The sequence below is a fragment of the Schistocerca cancellata genome, chromosome 1 (assembly GCF_023864275.1).
Source record: "Schistocerca cancellata isolate TAMUIC-IGC-003103 chromosome 1, iqSchCanc2.1, whole genome shotgun sequence".
Lineage (NCBI taxonomy): Eukaryota > Metazoa > Arthropoda > Insecta > Orthoptera > Acrididae > Schistocerca > Schistocerca cancellata.
The window spans coordinates 1,166,708,698-1,166,727,570 of record NC_064626.1 but is presented as its reverse complement, the minus strand read 5'-3'; the positions used below and the strand labels follow the sequence as shown (position 1 = coordinate 1,166,727,570).

The following is an 18,873-nucleotide window of genomic DNA, read 5'->3' as shown; positions in this document are numbered from 1 at the left end:
CTGGAACCAATTGTTTCCCATTGTAAACCGGTTCCGCATTAATGCACTATAATATCTACCAAGCTTCGCTGCCATACGAAAATTACAGCCCAACTTGGACCTCTGCGAGAAGCTGCACTTAAACTATAACCACCCGCTACAAATGGCATACGGGAACTCATACAACCATACAAGTATCTGAAATAAACTTGACTCATAACAGATCGGGTAATAGCAGGAGCTTACGCCTTGCTGCTGAGTTTATTGCGTGAAACAAAGTTTGCTTTCAGCTGCATACTTTATTTCGTTGTTCAGCATAAAACGACCCTGACCTCAGCCTTCTGTCACAATAGTAGAACCGCTTCAATCTATCATGGGTTCAATTGCGCAAGCACAGATGAATATGCGTACAAGAAACTTAAAGTTTCAGCCTTGTCGAATCGAACCACCCAAGAGGTTTCTATGCCGTAATACGCACCTTGTTTCTAGTCCCTATCATTTCAGATTTTTCAACATTTCTGAGCACTATAGTCTCCAGTCGGTTTTCTTCCATAGTCTGTAAGTCCAGTCAGAGGTCCAGAGGTACACGACGTCACGTCAGTAGTAACCCAGTTGGGCAGCGTGTTACAAGCCAACTGCTCTGCAGGTGACCCAGAGTTCCCCAGTATCCTAAAAACGAATAATAACTGCTACTTCCTTCATCACAACCTACTTGATCGTTCCATTTTGTTTCCCCAATTACTGTAAATTATTACCAGAAATTTACATGGTGCCTTGAACTACAAGTACAACGCATTAGACTTGAAGATAAAAGTTACTTCAGTTGGACGTTTCGTAGGGGACATAGCCTCCATTTATCTTCTTTTAGGAGAACTCTTGTGACAAGATTGAGACCCTGTTAGGATGGTTCAAATGGCTCTGAGCACTATGGGACTCAACATCTGAGGTCATCAGTCCGCTAGAACTTAGAACTACTTAAACCCAACTAACCTACGAACATCACACACATCCATGCCCGAGGCAGGATTAGAACCTGCGACCGTAGTGATCGCGCGGTTCCAAACTAAAGCGCCTAGAACCGCTCGGCCACGCCGGCCGGCGCCTGTTAGGATCTAGTTATATTTTGGAGATGTTTTCCGAATAATACAACCGTGTCAACTATGAACAGGTTGACGTGACATGTAATATAAACTGCGTCTAAATACAGATCTTCGATCTACGGTCGTTTTGATTTTTTTTTCTGACGTTTTGCCAGCACGAGTGCCTGGCAATGTCAAGATTCACACTATCGAATGGTGTCGTGTCGGCGGCCGGGGCTCATATGTAGTCTGATGGCTTTTCACTGCTTATTACCTCGGTAATTTCCCTCTTATTACCTAGCGACGGTCGTTTGCTGCTCCGGGGGAATCCAGGTTTCGTTTGTCTTCAGACTTTCCTCTTTCCTGCTTACTCAATTATATTTGTGAATTCCGTAGAGTTCCCTGAACAAACTGACGTGGCAGTTCTTTTCCGCAGTGAGAACGTGTCTCGGCAAATTTTATAAGGTGGTTGGTCTCACACAGGGTGTGTTACGCCATGGCCGATTCCTTCGTCTGTCCCAGTCTGTAAGGCCGTTTACGTTCAGTGATCCTGGTTTTGATGGGTCGTCCGGTTGTTCCATCATGTACTTATGTGCTTTTACTCGGTATGTGGTACACTCCCAACACTGGGACGTGGTGCTCGGCCGGTCAGAGACACACTGTGATCTTCTTGGTCCGTTTGAATACAGTGTTTTCGTGATGTTTGTATGATGTACGCCCGATTCTCTCTGTCGCTCTGGGGATATACGCCAGAAACACCGTGCTCGACAGTACTTCTTTTCAAGTGCCTCTTCGCCAGGTCACAGGTTTTTAATACTAGCCGATCTTGCTGGTAAAGCGTAAGAGAAATCACCAAACTTCTGTCCGCTGAAGATCCCGACACGAGCACAAACAGGCAACACGTCAAGAGGACCGCACAATCTTTTGCAACTAAATTGCTTAGTCTCTGAATGGAAACTCATAAAAATGAGCGCCTACGCATAGAGAGACACACAGAGAAGCTCGGTGTAGCCCCGAATATGTGAAGCAGACGTATTTACTGCAGCCATTCGAGAGTAGTGATCGTGATGGCAAGCCAGTCTCATACTACAACAGAGCATATTACGAAAAACGATGAATGAGACCCATGCAGTGTTGGTGCAAATATACTGCCTGACAAAAAACTTGAGTCCCCCAGACGGAGAGGAGAAATGTTTCAATCTGCCAATAAATATTCCAAATGACGACTGATAGCTGAAATCTATTATTTACAACAGATGTTGCTGGTAAAACTAATTCAGTCGCTGCTGACTGCTCCTCGTTGCTGGAGACGCAATGCTAGAATGCTGCTTCCTCGCGTGGGTCAGCGGCGTGATGTGCAGACGCGGGCGGGCGATTGCGACACAAAGGCAGGCGCGTCCTTCACCCGGTGAACCGGCCGCAGGCCGCGGTCCTCTCTGCGCCTCGTATTGTCCTTGGACGCCGACACCGCCCGCCCCCAGGAATGCGGCTCGCAGCAGAATCTCCTCCGCAGACTGGTTCTGCCCCCACCGCTACGAGCGCCAGTAGCTCCTTCCACAATATACTGCAGCGCGCCAAATGCGCCAAGAGCGGTACTCGAGCCCAATAAAACGTCACCGCAATACAACGACCCCATTTTCTTAGAGCGGCAAGTCCACATTTGGGCTCTACACTGAAGCGCCAAAGGCATGCGTATTCAAATGTAGAGATATATGAACCAACAGAATACGGCGCTGCGGTCGGCAACGCCTATATAAGACAACAAGTGTCCGGTGCAGTTGTTCGATTAGTTACTGCCGCTACAATGGCAGATTATCAAGGTTTAAGTGACTTTGAACTTGGTGTTATAGTCGGCGCACGAGCTAAGGGACGCAGCACCTCCGAGGTAGCGATGAAGTAGCGATTTTCGCGTACGACCATTTCACGAGTGTACCGCGAATATCAGGAATCCGGTAAAACATCAAATTTCCAACATCGTTGCGGTAGGAAAAAGGTCCTGCAAGAACGGGACAAACGACGACTGAACAGAATCGTTCAACGTGACAGAAGTGCAATCCTTACGCAAACTGCTGCAGATTTCAATGCTGAGCCATCAACAAGTGTCAGCGTGCGAACCATTCAACGAGACATCATCAATATGGGCTTTCGGAACCAAAGGCCTACTCTTGTAACCTTGATGACTGCACGAAACAAAGCCTTACGCTTCGCCTGGGCCAGTCAACACCGACATTGTATTGCAGATGACTGGAAACATGTTGCCTGGTCGAACGAGTCTTGTTTCAAATTGTATCGAGCGGATGGACGTGCACGGGTATGTAGACAACCTGATGAATCCATGGACCCTGCATGTCAGTAGGTGACTGTTCTAGCTGGTAGAGGCTTTGTAAAGGTGCGGGGTGTTATGATGGCGAAGAACGAATCGTCGCCAATGTGAATGACTGGTGGCCAATGCTAAATAGAAACATACAAATATCTTCTTTGCAGATACAGCAGGTTTGTCAGTGAAGTCGATAGGGAGCAGGCTGCATGGTCTGGGTCTGCAACGACCAAAATAATTAAAAGTTGTTGGTAAAAAAATAATATATCGTACTTAACTGGTGGTTCAGGAGTCTTCATAATCTGGAGGAATATAATTACAAACAGAGAACTACAGAGGCATCACATAGACCATACTTTAACTAAGCGCCTTGTTAGAGGCTGCTTCCTATCAGCTGAAGGCTATACTACTTTCCTACTTGACGTCCCAAGCAACAGTGGCCGAGCGCACGCTACAGACTTGTTGCCAGCCGCGAAGCGGCGCTAGTCTCGACTCGCGGGTCCAGCGATACTTGTACGGACCGCGGTGGATAACTGCAACCCCTAACCAGTGTGGTATCGAACGTTGATACCACATGGGGCATGTGCAGTTGGAGTGATATGGAACGCCTTATACGTCTAGGTACAGCTCTGACAGATGACACGTACGTAAGTACCCTGTCTGATCACCTCCATCCATTAATGTCTACTGTGCATTCCGACGGACTTCGGAAATTCCAGCAGAACAATGTAACACCCCGCACGTCCAGAATTGTACAGAGTGGCTCCAGGAACACCCTTCGAGTTTAAACACTTCCACTGACCATCACACTCCCCAGATATGAACATTATTGAACATATCTGGGATGCCTTGCAAGCTGTTCAGAAGAGATATCCACCCTCTCGTACTCTTACGGATTTATGGACAGCTCTGCAGGATTCACGGTGTCAGTTTCCTCCAGCGCTACTTCAAGCATGAGTCGAGCCCATGTCACGTCGTGTTGTGGCACTTGTGTGTGCTAGCGGGGGCCCTACACGTTATTAGGTAGGTATACTAGTTCCATTGACTCTTCAGTGTATACTGTGAAAATTATGGCACTGTCAAAGCAGTGAAAGTGTTGTGCTAGTATAGTTATCCGAGAACGACGTCTTTCGTGACGGCACTTTGGTATAAAACATTCTGCGACTTCTTGCCGCGTCAATTCAGGTTGAAACCTCGAGCTTTCGACGATTACCACCATCATCTTCGTCAGGAGCAACTGACTGTCAAAATCGCTCATGTAGTGGCCTTATGTAGCACACAGACGGCTTCTGATTTGTCGGTAATAAAGCAGTGTTGTCGCAGATTGTGTCATCGTCTGCGTTGGTGGTGCTCAAATGGTTCAAATCGCTCTGAGCACTATGGGACTCAAATTCTGAGGTCATCAGTCCCCTAGAACTTAGAACTACTTAAACCTAACTAACCTAAGGACATCACACACATCCATGCCCGAGGCAGGATTCGAACCTGCGACCGTAGCTGTCTCGCGGTTCCAGACTGCAGCGCTTAGAACCGCACGGCCACTTCGGCCGGCCGTTGGTGGTGCCATGGACGTTATACTAAAGCGATGTACAATGTACTACCGTAAAAAATTATAATTATATTAAAACTTGTATACTTCATTGTAATCATTATTAAAAATCTAGGCATTTGTGACACATTAAAAGTGGGAGACGGTAAGTTACGTCTAGAGGTGGGAGTGGGCGCTGAGCAATACACTGTGATCAAGTTATCTTCAATTAGGAATGTGGAAGGCACTCAACGACTGTGATATGACTTTCAAAACGATGGAGCAGAGCAATTAGTCGTCCTTTCCTTTCAGGTTTTATTAAAGCAAATCTGCATTTCGGCTACTACCTTGTCATTATCAGCGCACTACTTCGTGGTTTCTATATGTGTCCTAGAACGTCATTCCCCTGTGTTTTGGGCTTCTGTCACAGTTCATTCAAGACCACTCTTGGATGAACTGTGACAGAAGCTCGAAGAACAGTGGACTGACGTACTAGGACATTATTGAAATCATGTAATAGTGCACTGACAATGGCTAGGCACTAGCCGAAATCTAGATTAGCTTTAGTAAAGCCTGAAAGGGAAGGACGACTTATTGCTGTGCTCCATCATCTTGAAATAAACTGTGACTTAATTTCAACAAACGCTGTTTAACTGCCATTGAGACACAATGCATTCATTCAACTTACGTTAGTGTAATGAAGAGTATATACACCAGTACTATAACTTCCACAAGAAACCAACAAGACAGCAAGAAATTCATAATTGAAGAAGTCAGAGTCGTAATCAGCAATGCTAGACAACGTTTTGGTGCCTTTGAACACGGAACACGAGGAATAAGTACGTGTTAGCTAGCTTGCTGTTGCAGATGATGTAATATCTACCTCCTGTGCAGAAAACTTTGACAACTTAACGGAGCAAATTTGAAAGTAGTCCTGAAAATCACTTACAACGGGGCTAAAATAAATAAATCAAAACAGCACAAATTAACAATGAAAGTGTACAAGCTGTTGCGGAGTTTTTAAGTTTTGGATATTTATATACAGTATAAATATAACAGTTTTGGCTTACAGCACTGAGATATCAGTGAAATCATGTCGAAAGCTATGGTTTCTCGGTGAAGAAAGCAGACATGCATACTGAGGATTAGTAGTAGTAGTTTTATTCGATCGCGGATCACTTTTATACGAATACTGGACATGTCCTGGCATTGCCGATCCATCCGCCTTTCCGCCTTCCCGGAGACAACCGTTCCAGGACGGGTTGCAGCTCAGCCATTTGTGAGGGTTAAACAGCTGACGCACGCGTGACGCACACACGGCACCGTTGCGGCCGGCAGCCGGCGTGTGTCCGGATGGAAATCTCGCTTTCTACCGCGGCCGACTCATTCATAAGGGAGGCCGTTGCTGTGAGCCACGGAGACTCATGTCTCCACCTAGTGAGGCTGCTGTGGTTAGGAAACGTCCAGGTAACGGTGGGAAAGACCAACCGGTGGAATTCGGATACTTAACTCTCGCCAGTTTGGGAATACTTAACTCAAAATTCCGCAAGAAAGTCGTAACGGGAGCCATCGAAGTGTAGACGTCAATATGTCATGAGAGTCAAAGATACAGGCGAGACGAATACGTCATCAGCTAACCCCTCAGTGCGTATGTTTTTACGATGGTAGGATTTCACAACAACATCTGCATGCAGCGAGTTTCAAGAGGGAACGGACATACATAACAGTGGATAGTATGGCCAATTTTAAAATTTTCCATACTATCCACTGTTTGTATGTTCGTCAAATACACATTTCCTCTATTCTTTTTATTGTTTTCAAAGATTTCATGATTGAAAGTTTCAGGAATAAAGACAGTTCAGGTGTTGCTAAATTAACTGGTGATTATTGTTCTTTTCCTTTTGATGTTAAAAATAACAAGTCCGCTATGATCCATTTTATAGATCGTGGTCAACGTATGTTCCTTTTTCCGCGTGTGCAAAAGCATTTTGTATAACGTTTTCCTTTTATAATCTCCTGCACCAATTGCCTATTAAAAGAAACTTTCTGCACATTGCAAGCGCTATGGAAGGTGCTCCTTTGCACCATTAATCTCTCCCTTTCCTCTTTCATTCGCGAACAGAGCGAGGAGAAAACCGACTACGTTGCCTTTGTGTGCACCTTAATATCTATTATCTTGTCCTCGTTGCGCTGATGCGAAATAAATGATGAAAACTGTTTTGCTATCTACACGAAACAACGGTTCTCTAAATTTATCCAACAGTGTTGCTCGAGGGCACTATCGCCTTTCACATTGCAATTCTCATTTATGTTTAGAGCACGTATTAACTTGCCTTGGAATTTAGTACATTAGCATCATCACTCCGCATTTTTCTACCTTTTCTTTTTGGCTCACTTGGTGAGAATCTCAAACACTTCAGAAGAACTTAAAAATATTTCAAACCCGACTCTCTTTCCAATACGACTTACACTTTTCTAGAGTTCACCGAATAATCTAAGTTATCACTTCATCTTTCTCATAGTTTTAGTATTTGCTCCACGTAATATCTCCTCGAAATGTTATCTATGTCAACACACATATTCCGCAAGCCGATACATAGTGCACTTGGGGAGGCGCTGTCATTCCATTCACATATGGAACAAGGGAAAATCTACTGTCTGTATGTCTCTGTACTAGCCCTAATCTGTCATTTTTAAATCGTACAATCTCTTCCCAAAATACAAAAACGGAGGCTACGAAACTGATAAATTGTCCACCTCGGAGAGCGGCTCTATAAATTTACGCAACAGGGTTTGAGGAGAATAATGTTTTCTTTCTCCCAAAGATACCATATTAGCACCCTAAGTACCACTTTTACATCACTGCATGAGTTATGTCTACATAACGATCGTAGGAGATCGTTATAAATTTCGTCGATGTCTGCTGACATGAGTACAAGATAATGAACCGAAAAGCTAGAGCAAACTCCAGCATCGATTGTATTAGTGTCTCGTAGGCTATTTTCGTAAGTGACACACTGCACTTTTCTAGAAATCTTCCAAATAAAGCTAAGACTTCCATTCGCCTTCCCTACTACCGAATTTACAGATTCGTTCTTTTTCTCTGCAGTATTACGCATAAGAGTTTAAACGACAAGACAAACTCCAGAAGTTCATCTCCATTTTTGCCACCGGATACTACTGATTTCATAATTTCACGGTACAATGTTCACTGAATTCATTTCTCCACCTCGTCAGGGAAAAAACTTAGTGGTAATTCGAGGTGGCATTGGTGCCCTAGCTGCAACAGACCCATTGCTAGGTAACACTAACACATTGAGTGCAAAGGACATTTGCAAGTGATTTCTCTGTGGTACAGAAGTGACACAGTACACACTAGAAATCTTGGATGCATTCGATATTTTCGCCAAGTTTCAAGTGCTCAGGGAGGAAGCCTATACGCTCTGTTACAACACAAGGTCAACTGATATGTATTTGATTCTGTAGGATCGAGGAAATGTGTGGAAGGAGACATATGACGGCATATTTTGGAACCATTCGCTACTCAGTCAACCAGGAACAAGTTTTCCATGATTTGCGTAAGCACTTGAGGTACTGTTGTTCTTTATCGTGGTACAAGGTGTCGCTACGCCGAGTTCGGGACTGTGCGACAGTTGTTTGGTGAAACTCGCCGATATAGATTTCCAACGCATACAACCGTTATAAAATCGAAGCTCTTAATTCGGTTTTCACCTGTCTTCATTGGAGGAACTTCATCAGGTAGCCGGACTATCTTATCTCTGGTTGAGGGATAGGCAATCGATGAGTGAATTTTGCGAGAATTATCGAACGTAACAGAATAGACACATCAGGAACCTGAGCACCAGGGTTCACTAGCATAACGGTGTTCAAATGGCTCTGAACACTATGGGACTTAACATCTATGGTCAGCAGTCCCCTAGAACTTAGAACTACTTAAACCTAACTAACCTAAGGACATCACACAACACCCAGTCATCACGAGGCCGGGAATCGAACCCGGGAACCAGGGCGCGGGAAGCGAGAACGCTACCACACGACCACGAGCTGCGGACATAACGGTGTTACGTGGCCAGGCCTGCTGGCGAGCTAGACTCGTTTTCCACCATACCAATACCAGACTATCTTTTTCTTTGTTTCAAATAAATATAGAAAGGTTCACTTAGAGGAAACAACCACCGAGACGTGAACTAGCTGTTCTGAGCATAAGTACATCGAGCTAAGCCTTCACAGAATAACAACAGAGAGAGATTCTGGCAAACACAGATCTCCTAACGAGGACAAAGGTTGGTATCATTGCTTGAACAGAACCTCTGCGAACTCGCTCTCCGACTCGCAGGAATTCTTTTGAATGATTTGATCTCGCCTGCAGCGGTCGTTTTTTTCATTATTTGAGTACTACTGCAAAGTTCCAGCCTTAGACAGTTTTCAAGCATCTCGATAAACGCTTAAAAGATAGTAACAAATAAGACGACAAAATGTGTTAGGATTAGTGAAAACTTACAGTACAAAAATTCTGGGACGGCATACTATGCCACAATGTTACTTTTTAATGCGGCCCACATTCACTGTCATTGTGAGTGCAAACGGCGTCATTATCATCAGAACAGTATCTCTAGCACCGTTAATACAGGTCCACGTCCTACATTTAAAAGTATATTTATTTCCAGGTACTATCGCTCTCGACTTTCCCGTTGTGACCGCAAATTGGTTTACTGTAGGCATGGCACTATGGAAAATACTGTTGCAAAGAGCTTATTTTTAACTACACAGCAGATGTACAAGTTTCATGTACTCGATATACAGAGTGGATGCACCTAGGTGTCACGATTAGCCTATGTCTATCAACTCCCTTCATGTAGAGTTAGGAGTGATGGGATACGTTAATAAAATGGTCAAGGAATATAATTTACCTGTCGAGTAAAGTGAAATGCAATTATGATAACTGTTACAGCTTTACAATAAAATAGAACCCCCGCAACTTATGTTTACACAGCTATACCGGGTGATCAAAAAGTCAGTATAAATTTGAAAACTGAATAAATCGCGGAATAATGTAGATAGAGAGGTGCAAATTGACACACACGCTTGGAATGACATGGGGTTTTATTAGAACCAAAAAAATACAAAAGTTCAAAAAATGTCCGACAGATGGCGCTTCATCTGATCAGAATAGCAATAATTAGCATAACAAAGTAAGACAAAGCAAAGATGATGTTCTTTACAGGAAATGCTCAATATGTTCACTATCATTCCTCAACAATAGCTGTAGTCGAGGAATAATGTTGTGAACAGCACTGTAAAGCATGTCCGGAGCTATGGTGAGGCATTGGCGTCGAATGTTGTCTTTCAGCATCCCCAGAGATGTCGGTCGATCACGATACACTTGCGACTTCAGGTAACCCAAAGCCAATAATTGCACGGACTGAAGTCTGAGGACCTGGGAGGCCAAGCATGACGAAAGTGGCGGCTGGGCACACGATCATCACCAAACGACCCAAACGACGCGCGCAAGAGAACTTTCACGCGTCTAGCAATATGGGGTGGAGCGCCATCCTGCATTAACATCGTACGTTCCAGCAGGTGTTTATCAGCCAGGCTGGGGATGATGCGATTCTGTAACATATCTGCGTACCTCTCACCCGTCACGGTAGCAGTTATTGACGTTTTGCTTTCCAGCGCCATCTGTCGGACATTTTGTGAACCTTTTTTTGTTCTAATAAAACCCCATGTCATTCCAATCATGTGTGTCAATTTGTACCTCTCTATCTACATTATTCCGCAGTTTATTAAGTTTTCAAATTTATACTGACTTTTTGATCACCCTGTATCTTCCCCCTCCTCCCCCCCCCCCCCCCCTTACTGTGACCGCGTATTTCTGTCGCCATAGCGGTTACTAAGCGCCCTGTGAACCTGCTCGGCCACGGCATAGAATACGCGCAAAACTATCGCAACTGTGGACCCGAGCTCAGTGCTAAGGACTTCTTTCTCTCTCTCTCTCGACCCACAACATATGTGACATCTTTTAATGTCATTTAACGCAACTTGGTGGAATGTAGGTTTTTTCTCAGGTGAATCATCCAGGCTGACGTACTTTTCTGAGTCGTGTACAGCTGATGGTATTCACAAAGCGCTAAGACGCTTCAGCGCAATATGTGACCTGGAGGGGAGTCCCCGAACAGGACTGCACGACGGGTGGGGGAAGTCCCGGCGCGGCGTGGCGCGACCTCCATGTGCCACGGAAGGTGAGTGCCAAGGCGCCGCGCCTGCGTGGGCGGTGGGCGGCTGCACTGCCAGGCGCACGCGGCTACGATCCGCGGAGAATGCTGGCGATACCGCGCCCGTAAATCAGCCGGCCATTCCGCTTTCACAGCTTTGTGTCTCGCAGTAAAGACGGTGACCGCAAATACCGAGACGTACTTTTTCCATTTTATGAAGTTCTTCCTATCAACAGAGGCATCGAGTCCTCCGGCAATCTTCACGACTATTTCTCGTAGCGCTGCCTTTGAGAAATGAGTGCAGCTATCAAATAAATAGGTAACAAATACCCACAGCGCTTTAAGGGGGGTAGGACGTCAAACGGGCCGACTTGGAGCAGGAGAGGCACCACAGGACATTTTAATTTCCACTCTCTATACATTTACAAGTAAATTCATAAAACTTTGTCAGCATGACCAGGAAGGATTCAGGATTCACACTCGTAGCAGTGGAAGCTCAAAAACATAACAAAATAATTCTTTTTACATGTGAAATTTCATCATTTTTTCACTTACTACTGGCTGCATTTGTTGCTATAGGTACACTTTGATTCGTAAGTAAGAGAGACTGTTCGATGAATTTTGCACAGCATACGAACCATACTTACAGGTGTCTGAAACTCTAGAATCTATTTAGTTTATGAAAAAATGAATGACCTGTTACGTTTTAAACTTTATATTTAGAAAAAAAATCAAATTTTGTAGTTAATTATCTCAATTTTTTCCACAGTTTTTAATAGCTTTGGGAAATTCTAGAGTTTCATACACCTGTAAGTATGGTTTGTATGCTGTGCAAAATTCATCGAAGAATCTCTCTTACTTGTGAAGATTCACACTCGTAGCAGTGGAAGCTCAAAAACACAACAAAATAATTCTTTTTACATGTGAAATGTCATCATTTTTTCACTTACTACTGGCTGCATTTGTTGCTATAGGTACACTTTGATTCGTAAGTAAGAGAGACTGTTCGATGAATTTTGCACAGCATACGAACCATACTTACAGGTGTCTGAAACTCTAGAATCTATTTAGTTTATGAAAAAATGAATGACCTGTTACGTTTTAAACTTTATGTTTAGAAAAAAATCAAATTTTGTAGTTAATTATCTCAATTTTTCCACAGTTTTTAATAGCTTTGGAAAATTCTAGAGTTTCATACACCTGTAAGTATGGTTTGTATGCTGTGCAAAATTCATCGAAGAATCTCTCTTACTTGTGAAGAAAAATGTACCTATAGCAACAAATGCAGCCAACAGTAAGTGAAAAAATGATGAAATTTCATATCTAAAAAAAATTATTTTGTTATGTTTTTGCACTTCCACTGCTACGAGTGTGAATCCTGAATCCTTCCTGGTCATGCTGACAAAGTTTTGTGAATTTATTTGTAAAAGTATCGAGAGTCGAAATTAAAAGGTCCTGTGGTGCCTCTCCTGCTCCAAGTCGGCTCGTTTGACGTCCTATCCCCCTTAAGAATCATAGAATTAAAGAGATGACTTCATACACAAACATCAACTCTGATTCTTTAATACGAGATTGAATTAACAAAAATGGAAATATTTTTAACGTTGTTTATTGAGCATAGGCAGATCATAGCTGTATCGCTTTCCGACATAATTTTTCTTATAATGAATGCAAGTTAGCCATTGTTCACAAACTTCCTAAATTCTGAGAGAAAAAAATTCGTTTGGCAGCCTCCGTATCCACTCTTCGGCCCCGAAGTGCCTCTTCCCCATACCGGAACAGCTTGCCAAGCATCTTTCGGTGCCCGAAAGACCTGAAACACTCTCGGGGAAATGTCTGGCGCGTATGATGGATGTGGAAGACAACCAACGCTACTTCTAGTACTCCGTCTTCAGGCCACAAGTGGCCCATTGGGACCATCCGACCGCCGTGTCATCCTCAGTGGAGGATGCGGATAGGAGTGGCGTGTGGTCAGCTCTCCCAGTCGTTATAATGGTTTTCTTTGACCGGAGCCGCTACTATTCGGTCGAGTAGCTCCTCAATTGACATCACGAGGCTAAGTGCACCCCGAAAAATGGCAACAACGCATGGCGGCTCGATGGTCACCCATCCAAGTGCCGGCCACGCCCGACAGCGCTTAACTTCGGTGATCTGACGGGAACCGGTGTATCCACTGTGGCAAGGCCGTTGCCGCTACTTCTAGGACATCCTCTTTTTCGTGTTACAACTATTTGCTTTAGGAATCTGTTATTAGGGAGTATATCCCCCGACATTTTTATTGTGTGACTAACCTGGCTGAAGCTTCTCATTCGTAGACTGAGTGTCCACAAGTTTCTGTGATCCTGTCCGCAAATGCTGCTGTCCTACATAGAGTGATCGCGCCGCTACAGCATCGTGGTGAAATGTAGGAAGACTCGAAAAAGTAGAAGCTTGCTGCATAGATTGCCAGTCGACACTCGGCATAAATAAATATAACGTACTGCACATAAATAAGCGGAAATATTCGTCATGGTACAGTAAGACGATCACCGAACAGTCACTGGAAGCAGTGGAATCCATTAAGCAGACGTACGGACCGATCTGAAGTGGAACGACCACATAAAAATAATCGTAGTAATGGTGGTGGTGGTTAGTGTTTAACGTCCCGTCGACAACGAGGTCATTAGAGACGGAGCGCAAGCTCGGATTAGGGAAGGATTGGGAAGGAAATCGGCCGTGCCCTTTCAAAGGAACCATCCCGGCATTTGCCTGAAACGATTTAGGGAAATCACGGAAAACCTAAATCAGAATGGCTGGAGACGGGATTGAACCGTCGTCCTCCCGAATGCGAGTCCAGTGTGAATCGTATTTACACGCAGAGCGAGCTATTACGTTTTCTCAACACTCTCGGTCACTCAGGACTTCATCCATCTTTTCTTTTACTTAAAGACACACTTGACGTAATTTCTACAACCGTTCGGTGAATCAAATGCCTAAACGTGTCCGTTAACTCTGTTCGTGGAGACGCAGAGTGTCAGCGGGAAGTTGGCCCTGCCGGCGGCCGGCATCACGCCCAGCGCTGAGTTAATTGGGACGGGACCGTTCTTTGTAGTGCCACCCGATCGCGAATGCCCCACAGCGGAAGGCTGAATCCGGATTTCGCCCGTCCTGGCACGAGCTAATTACGATTTTTGTATTCCGATGGTCTGCCGTGAACACCTGCAGCGCTATACGCAGGCCAGAGCGCCAGGAAATCGCCATCCACAGGAGACCGATAAAGTTAGCCGTCTCTATTGATGCTCGTAGAGCTGTGGCAGTCTACATTATGCAGCAGCGCTATTCTATCGGTAGTTTTTTATATTCACTTCTGTACCACATTATTCCGTACAACATCGTACAAATGACTGACAAGTGCTTAAAACGTAGCGACAAATATTCATTGTCAACCTGCCGCATCTGTAGTGTACCCTTGATTCTGGCTTGTAAAGAGATATCCAAGTTCTGTGAATAACTTTTCGTACGACGCCTGCCGCTTTCTCCTCGTGTCTACCAAATTCGATGGATCATTAGTTCGGAAACTCTATCTTCGGATTGTCTCCGTAAGCGAAAAGTTGCCATCTCTGTTAATCTGACAAGTCCGACCCTAGCAGCTGTAAAGATTTTGAGTACCAGTACCGATACGCATTGCTAAAAAATTATTTGTCATGAACAGTGAGTTCTTTTAACGCAGTAAGTAATATTTAGTCCATTGACCTTATCTCTTATACAAACAGCCCTTTGCATTGTACCAGTGGGCTTGTACGAGTAAATATAGGACGGAGAAATGAATGGAAGTCTGGCGCGCTCTCTAGTCCTTAGATGTAATAATGCTCGTAAGAATCGAAGAACTAGTACTGACCAAACCAACGCCAATGGAATTATCAAACCAGTCGTAAGACCGAGAACACCGTCCTTATACTGGATCGAGAAACACCATCCTTGTACTAAGAACGGTGTAAACTGTCAAAGTTCACATCTTGATTTGGTAAGCCTGGAAGGAACAGTAATTAGTTCAAGGCTATTGTTTGGTATATTACCCACGTCACTGATGGTAACCTACAAGGAACTGGAGAAAATTAGAGGTGACTGAACCAAACGTCAGAAAAGCTAACATCTTTGACAACAACTAGATTTTTCATTCTTCTAACATTATAAAAATAATAACACAGTATTAACAGAAATAGCGTATGCCAGCTAAGAGAGCAGTAAGGAGGCATAAGCGAGTAATCAGTTCCCAATTTGGAAGATGCTCTTAGCTCGAGTGCATTTCATAACTTTATGTTTAACAGAACGCGGAGATAACTGAGCTTTTATGTTAAAGCCTATAATGATGCAAGAAACATGGAAAATTTAGAGTATGAAAAACTAGCTGCCACACGAAAACAACCCACAAATGCTGTCTTTAACACTGATCATGGTGTCTATGTGAGATATATGATAAAACGTTGTGTGGCCGCAGAACTCGCTGAAACTTACGAAATATTAGTGGAAATCTGCAAATACGTACTATAGCCGAAACTGAAGTATACAGATGCCATAGACTAACTGCAGGCAAGAAGTACCATTAGATTATGGTTAAAGCCTTTAAACGCGTTGCACTATATTATCGAAGCCGTTTGTGATTAATTATGAATGACAGTTTGTTTATTTTACACAATTAAAGACCAAACGTAAAAATATCTGCTTTCAAAATTATTCTCTAGTTGGAAGATACTAATAAAGTCTACATAATTTTAGTAGTTCATTGGTATATAAGTCATCATCTGTCAACGGCATAACTAACGAATTTACTGAAGCTAAATGCAGTTTGCGAAGAACTTTGAGTCTATATAACTGCACAGAATAAATACAAGGAACGAATTAAATGCTGTATAGTGTTTACGTCGGAAAGACAAGTAAAGGAGGAAGTGGAATGCACTGCTGGCACGCGAGCCAACAGCTGAGAGCTGCAACGCGGCTGTTGCTAGGTCTGATCTTCACTCCACGACGGGACAGTTTGTACGTTTAGTCGCTCCACAGCATTCCTGACCTGATGGTAAAATACGAATCATGAAAATACGTTTTTACTGCCGACATTCGAACTGGATTGCGTCACAGTATTTGATAATTACAAAAGCTTCGTATCAACCGTGTATATCACGCACACGAACACACCAGAGGTTCTAGGCGCTACAGTCTGGAACCGCGTGACCACTACGGCCGCAGGTTCGAATCCTGCCTCGGGCATGGATGTGTGTGATGTCATTAGGTTAGTTAGGTTTAAGTAGTTCTAAGTTCTAGGGGACTGATGACCTTTAAAATTAAGTCCCATAGTGCTCAGAGCCAGCCACACCAGAGGTGTACGACCTCCGTTATGCACATACGTTCGCTTGGACGCCGAGAGCGAGGATGTCTAACGCGACAGTGTAGAAAGTAATACGCTTCTCTGTTCGCTACGGGCGAGTGACCTAGAAATAGAAGGCTTTTGATTTTAATGACCTATTGTGATCGACCGCTGCGCGTTCACACGCTTCAGGGAACGGGCTGTCGTGGTCTTCATTCCGATAGCTGAGCAGGTGCTTAAACCCAGGGAAAGTCTTCGATGTAGGTCGTGGCCATCCAGTTCCTTGACTCCTCAGCCGATCCCGGCACCGCTACACTCTTCAGCCGGCAACGGAGTTGCCCAACGACAGGCAGATTTTGCCCGAGTGGACTTCGGGCCCCCACTTAACTCGGAGGACGGCTGCCCGTGCTGTCCCCGGCAGCTGATTCGCCCTTCGGGCGGCTCGGTGGTGCGGTCGCGCTCCACTGGTGTCCGTGAACTTTGCCGTCACTCGGGATGACCCGAGGAACCAGTCACGACGCAACGAACTACTGTGCCATATCGCGGGAGGCTGTGGGCGACCACTTTTCCCCAGCTGCTCCGCGTATCTAACGTCTCCGGCCTGTTCTGTTCTCAGTGATTTTAGTTACGTGAGCATTAGGCTTTTTGTCTAAGGCACGCTCTGTGTCTTAAGTTTCGTCTCGTAATGATAGAGACATCCTCAGAAGATTTGCAAAAACTGACATAATGTCTTATGGGATAACAGCAATCAGTGATTTTATAATGTTACTTAAAATCCGTCTTGATTGCAAAAAAATTTTTTATTATTCATATGACCAGTTTCGGTTCATTCAGAACCATCTTCAGATCTGATATTTCAGTTACAGGAGTAACCCGTCCAAATCCAGCTGGACTTGGACGGGTTACTCCTGTAACTGAAATATCAGATCTGAAGATGGTTCTGAATGAACCGAAACCGGTAACTTTCACATGCTACGTCACATGTGACGTAGCATGTGAAAGTTGCTGGATTTGGACGGGTTACTCCTGTAACTGAAATATCAGATCTGAAGATGGTTCTGAATGAACCGAAACCGGTCATATGAATAATAAAAAAATTTTTTGCAATCAAGACGGATTTTAAGTAACATCCTCAGAAGACATAAAAACGTCATCAGCTGATTTCCGATCTCAAACAAGTTCAACAAACGAACAATTTATATACAACAGTGCAACGGTCGGGTCATGACGTCAGCCGACCACCGATTAAGGTTGTGTAGTCGCGCCGGCATGTTATGGAGCTTGTACCGCTCGAGTGTTCGTGCTATTTACTTTATTTAGAACTCAGACTCACAACTTGTCTAACTTCACTCCTTCCTCTTTCCTGATATAGTTCTTGGTGTGCTTCTGAATTCCTAAGGCCTCTTGTACATTCTACTATAGTAATGATTGGACCTTGATAAGACAAGATAGCACATAATCGAACTTGCTGGTTCACTGGACCTAGTGTACCTCGTACGATCTGATGTTGCCGAATTATCCGTGTTGCCCAGACGACAATATCTCTCATTTAAAAAAAAAAAAAAACGCCTTAGTTCACCGACAAGTACTGGTAATAAATAACTCTTTGTTGTAACCGGTTTCAGTCCTGAGACGATCATTAGGTATCTCAAGACATTTACAAATGGCTTTGAGCACTATGGGACTTAACATCTGACGTCATCAGTCCCCTAGAACTTAGAACTACTTAAACCTAACTAACATAAGGATATGACACACATCCATATCCGAGACAGGATTCGAACCTGCGACCGTAGCGGTCGCGCGGTCCCAGACTGAAGCGCCTAGAACCGCTCGGTCATATGGACCGGCCTCAAGACATTTGAAACAGCTTTCGTGGCATTATAAAACTTATGGCATCAAATAGCCAAATAAAATCCGTTATGTGTCACCGTTACCTAATAGTAAAATACATTACACTGTATATATATTGGTTTAGCCTATCGAGATTATACGTACATAAAATGAAAATTAACAGTGTTTGGTACATTGCATTATTGACCTTGTAATATATTTTGCAACTTGAGAACAGTGACTTACGATGAATTTTACATTATGTTTTTTATTGTCTTGCAAGCTGTTGCAGATGTTTTATGATACTAAACGATGATCTGGTTACTGAAACTGGATCGGATAATGAAGTACTTATCAGCGTCTCTGGCGGTGATACTGTGGCGCATTTCTAAATATTTACGAGCACCATCTTCACAAAATACGACTCCTCGTTCATTCTTTAATACGGGTGTTGGTACACGTTTTGATAGTTCCTTAATTGTTTTTAGAGACTCACGTAGTGACAAGCGGTGGACTTACGTCCTTCGCAGCAGTCAATACCGTAACTTCTTAGCACTCTG

At 44.0% G+C, this 18,873-nt stretch overlaps 1 protein-coding gene and 1 pseudogene across 4 annotated transcripts in view; both read right to left on the bottom strand.

Moving 5' to 3' along the window:
• Nucleotides 1-18,873, bottom strand: part of LOC126093841 (uncharacterized) — a 140,148-nt gene that overhangs the window by 19,680 nt on the left and 101,595 nt on the right. The window lies entirely within an intron of this gene.
• On the bottom strand, nucleotides 13,215-13,331 carry LOC126105597 (5S ribosomal RNA; annotated as a pseudogene).